Consider the following 13,379-nt stretch of genomic DNA (forward strand, 5'->3'; position numbering starts at 1 on the left):
TTTTTCTCTCTCAGCCAATTGTTGAGAGAAAGGACAGGCACTTATTGTTGAACAAGCTTGAGAGTTTTCTGTTCCAAGGAAAATAGCATGAGGCTGGCATAATCAATTGCTATTTGACAGAGTGACAGAAGTGCACACGCAATGGAGGAGCTAAAAATCTGTCAGGCAGCAGCCAGAATGGCAAACTGACAGAGAACATCTTGGTGACAGTGTGGACAAAGTGTTGCACAGAGCTCCATCTTTACACTTCCTTAATTCATGGATGAACAAATGCAGTTAAACAATGTTTGTTTCATCATAAAATGTCATGTTTCATTCAGGGGAAAAAAAAAGACTATGATGGAGCAATTATTCTCAGCTTGTTTTAGGCTGTGACCTTTTCTCATCCTCTACTTTGCTCAATGGGGACAGACCAAAATATGCTACAGGCTGCCAAAACACAAAAGAGGCTGATAAAAGGAATATGAGACCTGACTGTAAGACTATTCATATGTTAGAATATTCTTGTGAAATCACCACCAAGGTATAACAAATCACACTAGCTATAGTTCCTTCCAGTTCTACCATTGCTGTAAGGGAAGTTTTCTTCAATAATGCAATGCCACTTACAAGCACAATTTCTCTACTTAGATGCTATGTTCTTTTCTTCTTTCCCTTAATCTTCAAATAGTTAGCTTATGTGTTTTAAGCATATTTTTAAAATTCATCTATGATAAAAAAGGCTGAAAACAGCTTCTTTCTACGCATAGTTATCTTGCATCGTCCATCCTTGGACAACATGAAAAATCAGAATGGTTATGGCACTCTGACCAGTGCCATTTTGGAGCACTACCAGACACCACGACAGCATCTGACCTGTTGGTAAGGACTTACATCTCCGGTCTGTTGGCCAGTCAAAGGCCACATTGGCAACTTGTGCTGGGCTTGAAGATTCAGTAAGGGTAAATGGAGCCAAAATTATGATGCTGTAGCAACTGAAGCACAGCTTCCCCTGACTACTTGTCTTGATAACGTGAGGACTCCTAATATTTCAAGAGTATGGAATTGGCAGGGCTTGTAGTAGGGCACTAAACTAGCAGTATATTGTTATGAGAATACATCTCTGTCACTGTATCTACAAGAAATCCTCTGTAATTTTTCTGGGGAGGATGTGAGAGGATTGGATTTTCCTTGAAGTTTTAGGCTGTAGAAGATCTAAATATTTTTTTCTAAAGAATTTAAAGGGAAGATTATTTTTATTGTTGCCTGCGATTGGCTCGATGTCACTAAGCAGGGCTGGCTCTGAGAAAGAACACAAGAAGGCTGTATATGCTGGAAAAGGGTAAAAGTATCACCTATGGCAAAAAGGTGATCCCTTAGCAAGATGTGTGGGTAAAGCTAAAGCTGTTCTGTGTATCTCAATCACCAACACTCACCACTTTCTTTGAATTCCCTTTTTACCATCTTTTTCAGAGACAGGCTAACAAGGGTGGGAGGACTAACCAAGGTATCTTCCTTTACTCTTATTTCTTTCACTTGTCACACATCTCAGGGATGTCAGATAGCTCAGCAGGTGATACTGATGTTAATACAGCCTTGCCAAGTTAGTGGCATCAATTTCTGTGGCAGTTATTGCTTGTGAGTCTGTAGCTTGGGATGACTCCTGTCTCCTGGGAGCTGCTGGGTGCTACTCAGGCTCCTTACAGTCAGCTAATGCCATGACACTAGTGAGTGCCACGTGGCAGCACCAGCTGATATTGCTTTGCAGGGACAAAGAAGCCTTGCTAGACAGCAGAGTGCCTTTCTTCAGGCCAGTGTGTACCTTCTCCTTCATTGCATTACCCCGTATCCCATTTGGTTGTCAGCAGCAATGTCTTTATGGGTGTTTTATACCACTGTGCTAAGGGATACCTGAAGTAATGAGGAATTGAAGCCAAGATAGAATATTCCAAGTTGGTAGAGACCCATGAGGATCATCAAGACCTAGGTCTGCTTAGGACTGCCACATACTGTGCATATGAAAACACTTGTTCATAGAAAAACATTCAACCAGTTTCTAAGAAAGAAAGAGGATTTAAGTATTTTTGTCTGCCTTGTATGGCTGTTTATGAGATGATAAGATAGCATGTCAAATGCACAGGGCACCTTTGCTGCACGGTTCATTATGGAATCCAGAAGAAAATGGTTTTTGCTGTACAATAGAAAGGAATTTTCCCCCACAGGATTATTAATAAATGTAGACTATACTTCAGCAAAGATAATTAGCAGAGACCAGTATATCCATGGGAAGTTCCAACCTTGTTTTCACCAACAAAGGAAGTAAAATGTTGGGAAAAAAAAGTATTTAGAGAAGCCAATTGCAAACGCATTTGTTTACAAAAATATCAGAAGGCTTTCCTTTGCTTTTTGCATTTTGTACTACACGTGATAACAACAATGCAATAGGCAGTAAAATTTGAAATGGAGCAAAATGAAAACCTGAAACAATCACTTTTGAATGAGTGTTTCCAAATCATAAAATCATTTCCCTCATTGTTTATTCTATGTCATAGATACACTTTTGTTTCAGGCATTTTTCTAATGAAAAAATAATACAGCTGTAAAATTTTCAACCGGTTCTGGTGGAGACAAGTGTGATACAATTTTGATACTGAGGATTTGGGAGTGATAAGCCCTGCACTGCTACTTGCAAATGAATTGGCCTGCTGTAGCGAAGGTAAAGTTGGCAGTGTTCCCTGACAGTTTGGAGTGATGAATAGAAATGTAATCTGGTGACTTTGAACTGCTGTGCAGTAAAAACACAGGTTTTCTTTGACCGTGGAAATAAAACCTTAGATGTGTCCTTTAACAACGCGTGGGCAGCTGTGGGAATTGAGGGTACAGTTGCTGTCTTTACCTTAAAGGGAAGCTCAGCTTTCAGAAGTCAGAGGAACATTTGTGCAGGAGACGAATAACAAGGAATTTCAAGGTTATCCACTGTAAGGCTTCAGATACTGTTGTGCATCATAAAAGATTGCCTACTTAATTTGGGTAAGCACCAGGATCCAGAATTATAGCTGTAACCTCAGGTTTGTTTTGCTTTGCTTTTAAATCATTCTCTTGTTTTAACTTTCTCAAATATGTAATTCCAGTAATCCCAAGGCCTGTAAAGGCAATGGTGTTCTGGCAAGGGCTCTTGGGAACTGCTGGTTACAATTCTGCTGCTGAAATGATCAGAGCCTTAGAACGGTTTCCTGGACTGGGGGATCACCTTCTCTTTGAATGCTATCAAAGCTGCCAATGTGTTTCTATTGTGCCTATCTATGACATATGGTAAGAACGGTGTACAAAATTAAGAATAACATTGTTGATGACAAGAAAAACCATCTCTGTGCCACCTACTCAGGATGACTGTTGTACACACAGAGTCATAGCTGTGGATTTCAAGAGAACAAATATTGCTTATGTGGAATTAAAAACGAATTCACAGGAGGAAATACAGAACTGGAGTAGTACCTGGGTGAGCATTGATTAGAGCTGTGCTTCAGGGCAGTGTACCTGGCTTCTAGCCCTGGAAACACCTTAAAGAACCTGGTTTTTTGAAAGTATGTGATAAGCACTATTTGAACCACAGCCTTTTCCCACATAACTGAGCTTTAAAACAAGAGGATTCCCTTCACTAGTACTTGTGGAGAGCAAGCATGTGGTTCCCAATGCAACTAAAGCAGGATTTTTACTAGAAACAGTGAAAGGAAAGTGAAGTTTCTAAGCAGAATCTGTTACAAGTCTGGTAGAAGATTGTTAGGAGAAAGTTTGTAAAGAGAACTGACAGCAACTTAGATAAAAAGCTTTTAAAGCAGGAGAGAAAAAAAGAAGGAAAAAAGGATGCTTTTTTCCTGATGTGCTTCTGAAGATTTGTTTTCCCCTATTTACAAGTGCTGGTTGCTGGGTTAAGTTCATCCAGCCATATTGTGGTTATGGATCCAGGCTACACTAATTAATATGGGAAACTGAACAGTATAAGTTACTCCCAAATAAGTATTTTAAAATCAGCAAAAGAATGAGTTTTTTACTCTCATATTTCATACACTTAAGAAGTGTTGGCCGTGTAACACTCTGCAGGTAAGTAAGGCAATCAACTGCTCAGCTTTAGACACCAACACTAGTGTGGTTTTGCACTGACTTGTCTCCATGTGATGGGGTCTTTGCCAGCCCATACAGCTACCAGAAACAAGCATGACAGTCATGACAGTGTAAAAACAGGGAACAGCCCTGCTCTGGTTATGAGTGGAGGCCTTCAGAAAGCTTTTTGCATCTGTGGCCTCTGTTACCCTGGCTTGCATTTACACTTCTGTGTGCTGTGACTGTGATGATTCACTCCTGTTTATCAGTTTGTAGCTGTCTCACTGAGACCTATATAAAGGTAGGAAACTACTCCTGGTGATAAAGTTTTGATTTTGGTGAAGCTGTAGAGCTGGGAGGTTTAACTGTGCTTTTGCATCCCATTTTTTTTTTTTGACAACTGCAACGTCTACAGGACACGGGCACAAGATGTGATAGATCTTCTTTTGTCATAATTAAGAAGGCTGATGGAGTGATGCTGATTCCAACTGCTGTAAATCTTGTGTTTTATTTAAACGTTGACTGGTTTATGTGAGCTTAGCAAGAGCAGCACTTGCACTGCAATGCTGATTGCTGTTGGCAAGCAGGAATATTATCCTGAACCAGCTTTGGACCACTGAAGATATTCGGATGCCACCCAGAGGAAGAAGCAGGTACTTGTAGCAGAGCTGTCCTGATTTGTAGCAGCTCTCTGTCCTGGAAAGGGTGCTCCAGTAATACCAGAGGTCTATTAGGTAATGACAGTGAGCAGAGGAAACAGGCAGGACACGTAGCTGTGTGGGCACGTAACTACAGGATGATATTCAGGGCCCTTATCATTTCCATGCCATGGAGATGTATGGTTTGAGTGCTGGAGCAGAAGATAGGGAACAGAAATCTCAGTGTTCATCCTGACTCAGCTAAGTGCGGAGCAGGGTTGGACCCTTCTCCATTCTCAGTTACCCAAGTGGTGAGTTCCTGTCTAAACCCGGGCCACAAATATATTTTGTGAAAATCTTGCTCAAACCATTCCCGCAGGATTTGCTGGGCTTCTTTTTTCTAGAGTGCTGAGCTGGGACCTCTGATGTACCATTGCTCTCCTGCTTCCAGAAAGAGCTGCAGTGTGGTGTCACAGCCCCCAGCCTGACACAGCACAGGGAGACTGGGCACCATGCAGCCCTTCTGGGATGGCACAGATCTGCTCTGGAGATCTGCAGGTGTTTCCTTTAGGGGCTTCACCAATAGGTTTTTGGTGCTTTCCTTCTCTTTCATATTGGATCTCCCAGCAGTGCCGGCACAGGGCTACGTGGTTTTGCTGTAGTTCTGCTAAAAGATTTGTAAGATCCAAGTAAAGCTGTGGAAAGCCTTAGCTTTCTGGAGAGCTCAGTCAGTTCTGATGTTAGGCAACGTGCCTTAGGTATTCTAAATAAAGAAAAAACAGCACAGCTTTAACTTTACAAAAATAGTAACAAAGAAGAGGTGAGTGGAAAAGACAGGACAAATCTTATTAATTATGGCAATAAATTATGATTAGATGAGTTCTATGTAAATCTCACTGTTCTATAAAAGTAAGTGAGGTTTATTTCTGTGGATGCACAGATACAATGACAGATCTTTGATTTTATTGCTGCGAACAAATTACTGTTGAGCAGTATTTTTTTGCATAATGCGCTCAGCAAAACGCTGCTTTTAATTTGCACTTTATCTGCATTGAAAAAAAAAAAAAGAAAACAGCAACCAGGATTACAGTGCAGACTCCTAATGTGTACTTTTTATGCTGGCCGTATGACATTAAAATCCCTAATCAGAGAGGCAGGGTTTCTGGCAGAGGGTTCCAGCTCCACTGTAAGTTGTTGTTATTTTTAATGCAGAAAGATTGTGATGTTCCTGCTCTGGGCTAGCAAAATGTGTTCAATTGCCTGCTCTCCACTTCACACCTCTCAGGAGCTGCACCCCAGGGCTTGCCAGCTCAGCAAACTCCTGGTGTTAACGTCACAGCCTAAGAATGATTTGTCTTTGTTTTGTTTCCTTCAAAGTCAGCATCGCTGGAGAAATCTGCCTTTCTGAAGTGCTCTGTGTGTATGGTTGTGTCTCTTTGGCGGAGGACAGGGTGCAGCAGCATCTCTCTCAGGGCAGATGCTACAGCAGCTCTGTCATTGTCACATCTGTGTGCCTGGGCGAGGCTTCTGAATTTATCTTCATCAAACCCTTGTGAGATGGGGTGGGGAAATTAGATTATGCCGTGGCTCCCCAGCTGCATAAACACGCCGCATCCCACAACCAGCTAGGCACGTGTCTGACTGACGAGTGCAGGCCCAGTTCTCTGCGTAATCTGAGGATTCCCGGGAAGCCTGCCAGAATTGTGTGCACACGCCTGGGTATCACCGCAGCCGCTCAGCAGAGTTGAGTGGCTGCCACGGGTGGGCAAAGTCAGACAGTGAATCCCGATGTCCCCAGTCCTCGTGTTTTAACTGTGGGAGCAGCTCTCTGCTTCGCTGGGGCTGTGTTTTACTTGGGTGCCCTCTCCACGCCGGGATATTCACAGAGCTGGGCACGGAGCCCAGCGGCCCCTCAGCAGCTGGCGGAGCCGCTGTTCTCTCGGCCCGCGGGCTCTGGGGGTTCGCGGCGCTCTCCAGCCCCATCTCTGGCGGCTGCCAGGGACGGACGGGCGAGGCTGGCCGGGGGTCGGCTCTGCTCGGAGCTGCCTTCCCCCAGGGGGCGCTGCCGCGGGCTTCGGGGTCGGGGCGGCTCCGAGCTGGGGGAGCGCCCGGCGCGCCCGCCCGCCTCCTCACTCCCTCCTCCTTTCCCTCCCTCCTCTCCTCCCTCCGTCCCCTCCCCTCGGCGGTGGAGCCGCCGGGCTCCCTCGCTGCTCTTCACATGGGGCTCGCCCCGCCGGAAGGACGGCGCTTCTGTCGTGCCGCCAGCCGCTGAGAGGGAGCCGAGGCGGGCAGGTAGGGGCGGCGCCCCGAGGGCAGCCGGCGCGGCGGGAAGGGCTCCGCGACCGCCGGCTCCGCGCACGTGAGCCGCTCGGTTAGCGCTGCTCCGCGTTCCCCACATACCGGCGGGACGCGGGTGGGGCTCCGTCGGTTGCGTGCGGGACTTGGCGCGTTGCTGCGAGCGGCACGGGTTGCTGCGAGAATGCGTTTGTCAGAGCGCGGAGGGAAGTAAAATAAAGTGGGAACTTTCCCTTACTCGAAGTCTGTTAGAGCAGAAGGAGCTTTGCTTTTTTTCTTTTCTTTTCTTTTTTTCTTTCTTTCTTTTCGTGCATGTGTGTGTGCTGTAACTGCTTTGAGGAAGCTCTTTGGGGTTGGCATTTAGAAGTTCGTTCTGGGGTCCCTGGAATTCGCAGCCCTTGGGGCGAGGGCAGGGCGCTGCGTTCCGTGGGGTTCGGGCGCGCCTCGCTGGGAAGTTTCCTGCAGCCTTAATTCCCTCCGGAGCTGCGCTTGGGGCGGCTGGAGACGAGAAGCGGTGTTTCTGAAGTAGGGCATAGCAGCGGCACTGCGAGCTGTGGCGTTCCCTCACCCAGAACTCCTCCCGTTCCAACGCTGTGTGTGAATTCAGTGTCAGTAGATAGACGTGTGGGGTTGCTAACCTCGTGGTCGCAGCAGAGGCTCAGATACACGATGTTCTTCAGCTCGCGTCTGAGCACTCCCATAAGCTCACGCTTAAGGTCTTCTCTGAGCTAGGAAAAAATGTCACTGAAGTTTGGAGCACTCAGGAAACCTGCTAAAAAGAACGCAGAGATTCTCAGTATGTGTGTGGAGAGCACCAGCAGTTTGTTAGCTGAACTGCCAAGCCTAGCTGTCTTCTTGTCTTTCGGGAGAGATCAGTCTAGAATAAGGTGCTTAAACATACCTTGGTTCAAAATACTGCAGGGAAGTGAGTTATGGTGGGCTCATTCTCCTGATAAGTGCTCGGTGTTTGTACCTCGAGCAGAAAGTCAATGGGACCAGCTATATTCTTACCAGCACGGCAAAGTTTGGAGCTCCCAACAGCAGAACAGCTGGCGGTGTGGTGCTGGGTGTTGGATGCTTCCCTGGGATGGGGCAGACAGGACTGTGGATGCAGGGAGACCGTGTGCCTCGTGTCACCTGGGATGTCTGAAGAGCAAGATGAAGCAAGGTGGTACAAGCTGTAGGGTGGGAACTCACCTGTGCTGTCTGCCTTCCTTGCTGTAGATCATTTGGACTGTGTTACAAGGTAAAGATATTCCCAGTTCTTGCACACAGTGGTGAGCTGACAGAGTTCAAAATGTGTTTTTCAGCTCTATGGCTTTCTCTGTCTTTTGATGTGCTTGCCATTTGCCATTTGGTAGGAGTTTGTTGTGGTCTCAGCGCTCTCCTTTTTTCCTAGGTTTGCTATTGCTAGGTTTTAAAATCACCTAGCAGACTGTGTGTGTGGAAATAGCACTCTGCTAATGGATTGTTAGGGTTGGAACTGGAATGTCAGGCAGCCAGTGGTCAGCTCTATGGCTCCCCATGCAACTATTAGTCAGCAACACCTCGCACCGATACCCAGCCTGAAATCTAGCGTCATCTGCTGCTGCATGCTTCATCAGTACGTTGAGTGGAGGGAAGTTTTAAGTTGAGGAAGAACGCTTGGCTACAAAGAGCTGTGAGGAGACAGCTGTGCATATGGTAACTTTGGGTCATTTTGCATTTGCAAAGTTTGCCTGTGCGCTCAGAAATCACAACGTGCGATTGTAAAGAGCAGCTGAGCAGATGCGCTGCTTTTTACAAGGTGCCTGGCAGGAAGAACTCGGTACAGCAAGGCTCTGAGGGGCTCCGGCGTGCTCTGCCCTCCGAGCTGCGGTTGTAGTTTAGGAACGTTTCACCCCGCGGCTCTGCGGGTGTCCTTAGGCAGCGCTGACTCGCGGGGAAGGGAAACCTGAAGGTGGCATTTGTGCCCTAGAAGAAGCTGCACGGAGATAACGGCGGCTAAGGGCGTACGTAGGAACGAACTAGCAGCCGCCCAAGCGCTGGGTGGGTACGGCGGGCGCTGTGCCCGCAGTCGAGCCGGGTCAGGGCTCGCAGCGGCGGCAAAGCGGAGTGCGAGGGGTGATGGATGCCGCTGTGCATCAACAGAAACACCGCGTTGCGAGCGACTCCGTTTAGAATTTGTCATATCTTACCAGAACCGCTCTCTTCCTCTGCAAATAGAGGAGGTGAAAGCCGATTCGGTAATTCTCACCGACTTCCCTGATGAACGCGGCTGCACGGAGGCGCGCCCTGGGGCTCCCGCCGCTGTCACACGTGCGGGGAGAGCGGAGCGCACGGCCCGCCGCCTTCAAGCTGCCGGCCGTGGCCGCGGAGCAGCGGGAGCGGAGCGCCGCCGGCGGGAGGCGCCCAAGGAGCGGCGGAGGGTGGGGGACCGCGGCCGGGGGGCGGCTGCGTCACTGCCCGCGGTCCCCTGCTCTCGTCACACGGCTGTGCCGGGCTCGTGGTGGCGAGGGGAATGCCGTCGTGTAGCGGAGTGGAGGTGTTCCCTTATAAAGGCTCGTCTAGGGGAACATTGCTGCGGAGCTCGGTGGCGTAGAACCGCGGCAGCGTGGAGTGTCCTAGGAGCCTGTCTGGCTGCCGCCCGTCCCTTAGATTGTATTTCCCCTCTGACATCCCACCGGCAGCCTGCCCTTCCTTCCCAGCCCGAAGCTGGAAGTGAAATGTTTGCCGGCACTTTGAAGGGAGGGCAAGGGGAAGCTCAGGGTGGGAGCCGAAGGAGCTTGGGAAGCGTAGCAAACTTGGAGTCACTCCTGGCTGCGGTGGCCGTGTGGTTTTGATGGCTCACTGATCTGCTACAGGCACGTTGTCTTCAGATTGACACGAGGGAGTACCCACAGCAGTTAGTTTGCCAACAAGTGTCAGTCGTGGGTTAGCAAAGGCTGCGAGCAGCTGTTACGGAGAGTCGCGGCAGTGTGGAGGAAGAATTTTTTTTTAGTGAACACTGAACAAATAGGTAACTGATATACCCTAAACAAAACAAAAAAACAAAAAGAAAAAAGGAAGTTTTCTTGGTAGAAGGGATAGTGAGCTGTGAAATTGCTGTGCTACAACATGTCTGCAGTTAGTCTATACTTTCCTAATCCAGTGACTGCTTCCGTTCCTCCCACTGCATTACTTACACTCAGTGTCAGCAGGGTTGTCAATAGACAGAGACAGAACCTCACAGCGCATTTGAAGAGGGCAAGTTATCCTTCTTGCAACTGGTAACAGACAATCGTTTGGCTGTGGGATGTGCCTTGGACATGTTTCCACTTCTGTTTGTAAGAGGGGGAAAAATCCCTAAAGTACTTTATCCAGAAACTTCACTGAAGAGCAGTGCCTTCAACAGTGCGGATCCCTGTGGCTCAGTGTAACATCAAGTGATAGGACTGTTGATAGTACCTTTGTGGCTATCTAGAAAGGTGCTGTCAGTAAGCAGCTAGATATACATGCAGAACTGGATTGTTCAAAGAACATCTGTACACTAAGGTGAAGGCAGTAAGTGATTGGCACTGATGTTAATGCCATTAACATCCTTGACAATGTACACAAATGAATAACCTGCAGCTAAGGATGTGCTAAATAATTTAGACAGCTGGTTCGGATTTAGTTTTATGCTAATTGATATGAAAGAAAGCCTACTGCTGTTACCATTGCCTTTGCCAGCTCATGGAGTTGCACATCACTTGTATAATCCTGATGATAATGCTTTCTTGGTCCACCATGTGTTGGTAACAGAAACAAATGTTTCTACTTGTCTGTTAACTTAATGAAAGTTTTATGGGATCGTTAAGTTTTACTGAGAGAGATTCAAAGCGACTTGGAGGTCTTGCCAGACATTTGGCCAGGTAGGCTCAGTTTTGTAAAGTGATCAAAGAAATGGGGGAGGGGGAAATGTAACTGAAAATATTTGTATGGAACTAGCATGTAGATGAAGGAGAGGAGAGAAAGGGAAACAGAAGATTGGACTGGCATGTCTGTCGGGCTGGTGTAAATAAGATTCAGTGAGGGATTGCAGGCTTACCTGGGTGTGTTCTTTTTCAACTTGCATAAAGGCTTTCATTTCTTCAAGGTTGTATTAATGGTCTGGGCTGAAGCTCAGCTTCCCTTGCCTGGAAGAAACTGAAGAAGGTTTGCTATGCTATAGCTTGATTTTGCAGTTCTATCAAATACAATATCAGCTGTGTGTTGAGGCTGGCAGACAAAATGGGAACTGACCATAGATGAGCACAGACAGAGCAAGCAGAAAATTTTAAGTCATAGGTAACCTTTTTGTCTGAATTTAGGGAAGGCCCTTTTGTCTATTCAGCTAGAGCAAGCACTGCTTGGCTAACTTTAGTTTTCACTGTGTGTTTCTCACTCAGACATAAGCAGTGATACTAACAGATTCAAAATAAGAGTTTCTTTCAGTTCTGATTCAATATAAAGGCAGCCTGCAGGAATTACGGCCTGTCCTCCTCATATCAAACACAGTATTGTCTTCCAAAAGAAACAACTGTGCTATACGACTATAGAATACTGAAAACTGGGAAAACTGGTAAATTAAATTTGAAAGTTTTTTTTTCACCATGCCAGCTGCCCTGTGCCCCTCTGTTGAGCTGGGCTGTGATGCTTTAAAATAAATGCTTGTCCTATGTGTTATAATTGCAATTTAAAATGTCAGATATAGTTTCTAGTTAGGAACAAGACCAAAACCTCATTTCTGTAAACATGCATTTGTAATGAATGGCTAATTTAGAACAAAGCATACCCAAAAAAGGTGTGGAAAAACATGTATTTATGAGATTACCCATTAGCTTGAAAAATAGTGTCTCACTTCTGTAATGTTTATAGGGGCCAAGAATGTGTGATATATTACATTGTGTGATTATATGGAAAAAAAACCTTTTTTTGGGGAGGCATTTTGTCAATTTTGTTTTGGGGTGGGCTGCGTTTAACTGTGGGCCTGAGGAAGAGCTACAACAGGGTAGACCTGAAAAAATGATGTCATGCTTCCCCATCAACTCAAAGCACGTAAGATCAAATTGCAGAGCTAACCAGTAAGAAAAATAAATGGGACCACAGCACTGGATAACGTTGACTGCAGAGAGGATTCTGTTAGAGAAGTGGTCTTCAGACAATTCTTGAATATATTCTGTGCACTGATAAGAGAGACTGTGTTCCACTTTCTGTGCGTGAAGATAAAACATCTAGTTCTTAGGGACTCGATATGATCAAAGACTTTCTTATTTCATCAGTGCATGTGTAACAGCAGGGTTTTAAGGGCTACTCTGCTACAGCCTAAAGACTCACTTGAGGGCTTGTCAGTCTTACAGATCTGTCAACCAGTCCCACGAAGGCAAGTTACTGTAATTAGCTCTAATACTCTCAGCCAATTCATTCAGTCTTTACAGTCCATGAAGAGACTGAAAGCAGGATATATGCAACTTTGAACCAGTTACTTAATAACTGAGATATGTGGTCGGTAATGAGGAGTACTGAGCTACTAGGCAAAGCATTAGCATACTGTCCCTAGTCAGCATCTCAGCTTTGCTGGCCTGGTAGACATCAGTATTGGGGCAGTTCCTTAGAAGTTTCATCCAAGGTTATGCAGTTCTGTTGTGTCAAAACTAGGCCTTGGCTCACAGATGACTGAACCCATAGGGGGAGGATCTGCACACAGCCGGGGTGTGAATACTGCACTGATTCCCTTAGTGGGAATATCCCAGTGGATGCTAACTGCAAGGTTCTTTGGTCTACTTTCAGAATAGCTGGATGTTTGCTGGAGAAGCTGTGTAATTTAAGCGTGCTCTGCACTGGACTTTTAACCACAAATGTATTTTTTTTTTTTTTGTATGTATTTCTGCCATATGTGCTTTATAATTGGTTCTTTGCCTGGTGCTGATAACAGATTGCCCATTGGAAGGAAAACTTAAGGAACAAAACAAACCAAACACCACAAACCAATCAACCAAAAAAAGCACAGAAGCCATCGAAAGAAATAGGGGAAGGTGAAGCTGAGAATGTGGATGAGATGTAAAAGAGCAGTGTGGAGGCGGGGAGTAGTCCAATAGGTAGGGTTGAAGAGAAGGGAAATGAAAGCAGGTTTTGTAAGAGAGGAGATGATACTACTTGTATTTGCTAAGGGAGTACGAAGATGGGAAATTAGGCATTGGTTTAAACAAAGAAACAGTGGGTGAAGTTCTGGCTGTTGTAAAATGCAAAGCAGAACTTCTTCACAGGTGCTGGAGTTACACCTGTCTTGAATGGCACAAAAGAAAGAGAGCTGAATTTCTTCTCGTGTTTGTGAATTTACAAACTTGGAACAGTTCCTATCTGCAGTGGAAAATCAGGTCAAAGTCT

General features: G+C 46.0%; 1 protein-coding gene across 7 annotated transcripts in view; it reads left to right on the plus strand.

Annotated features, from left to right (window-relative positions):
• Positions 1-13,379, plus strand: part of CPNE4 (copine 4) — a 283,000-nt gene that overhangs the window by 61,870 nt on the left and 207,751 nt on the right. Inside the window, exon 1 of one of the 7 annotated variants that reach the window (XM_031590307.2) lies at positions 6,879-7,010. The exons of the other annotated variants lie outside the window; for them this stretch is intronic. The gene's annotated coding sequence lies outside the window, so the exon portion shown is untranslated. Of the gene's footprint in view, positions 1-6,878; positions 7,011-13,379 lie in introns of those variants that run through there. 7 annotated transcript variants of the gene reach the window in all.

Source organism: Phasianus colchicus, chromosome 6 (assembly GCF_987193195.1).
Source record: "Phasianus colchicus chromosome 6, bPhaCol1.hap1.1, whole genome shotgun sequence".
Lineage (NCBI taxonomy): Eukaryota > Metazoa > Chordata > Aves > Galliformes > Phasianidae > Phasianus > Phasianus colchicus.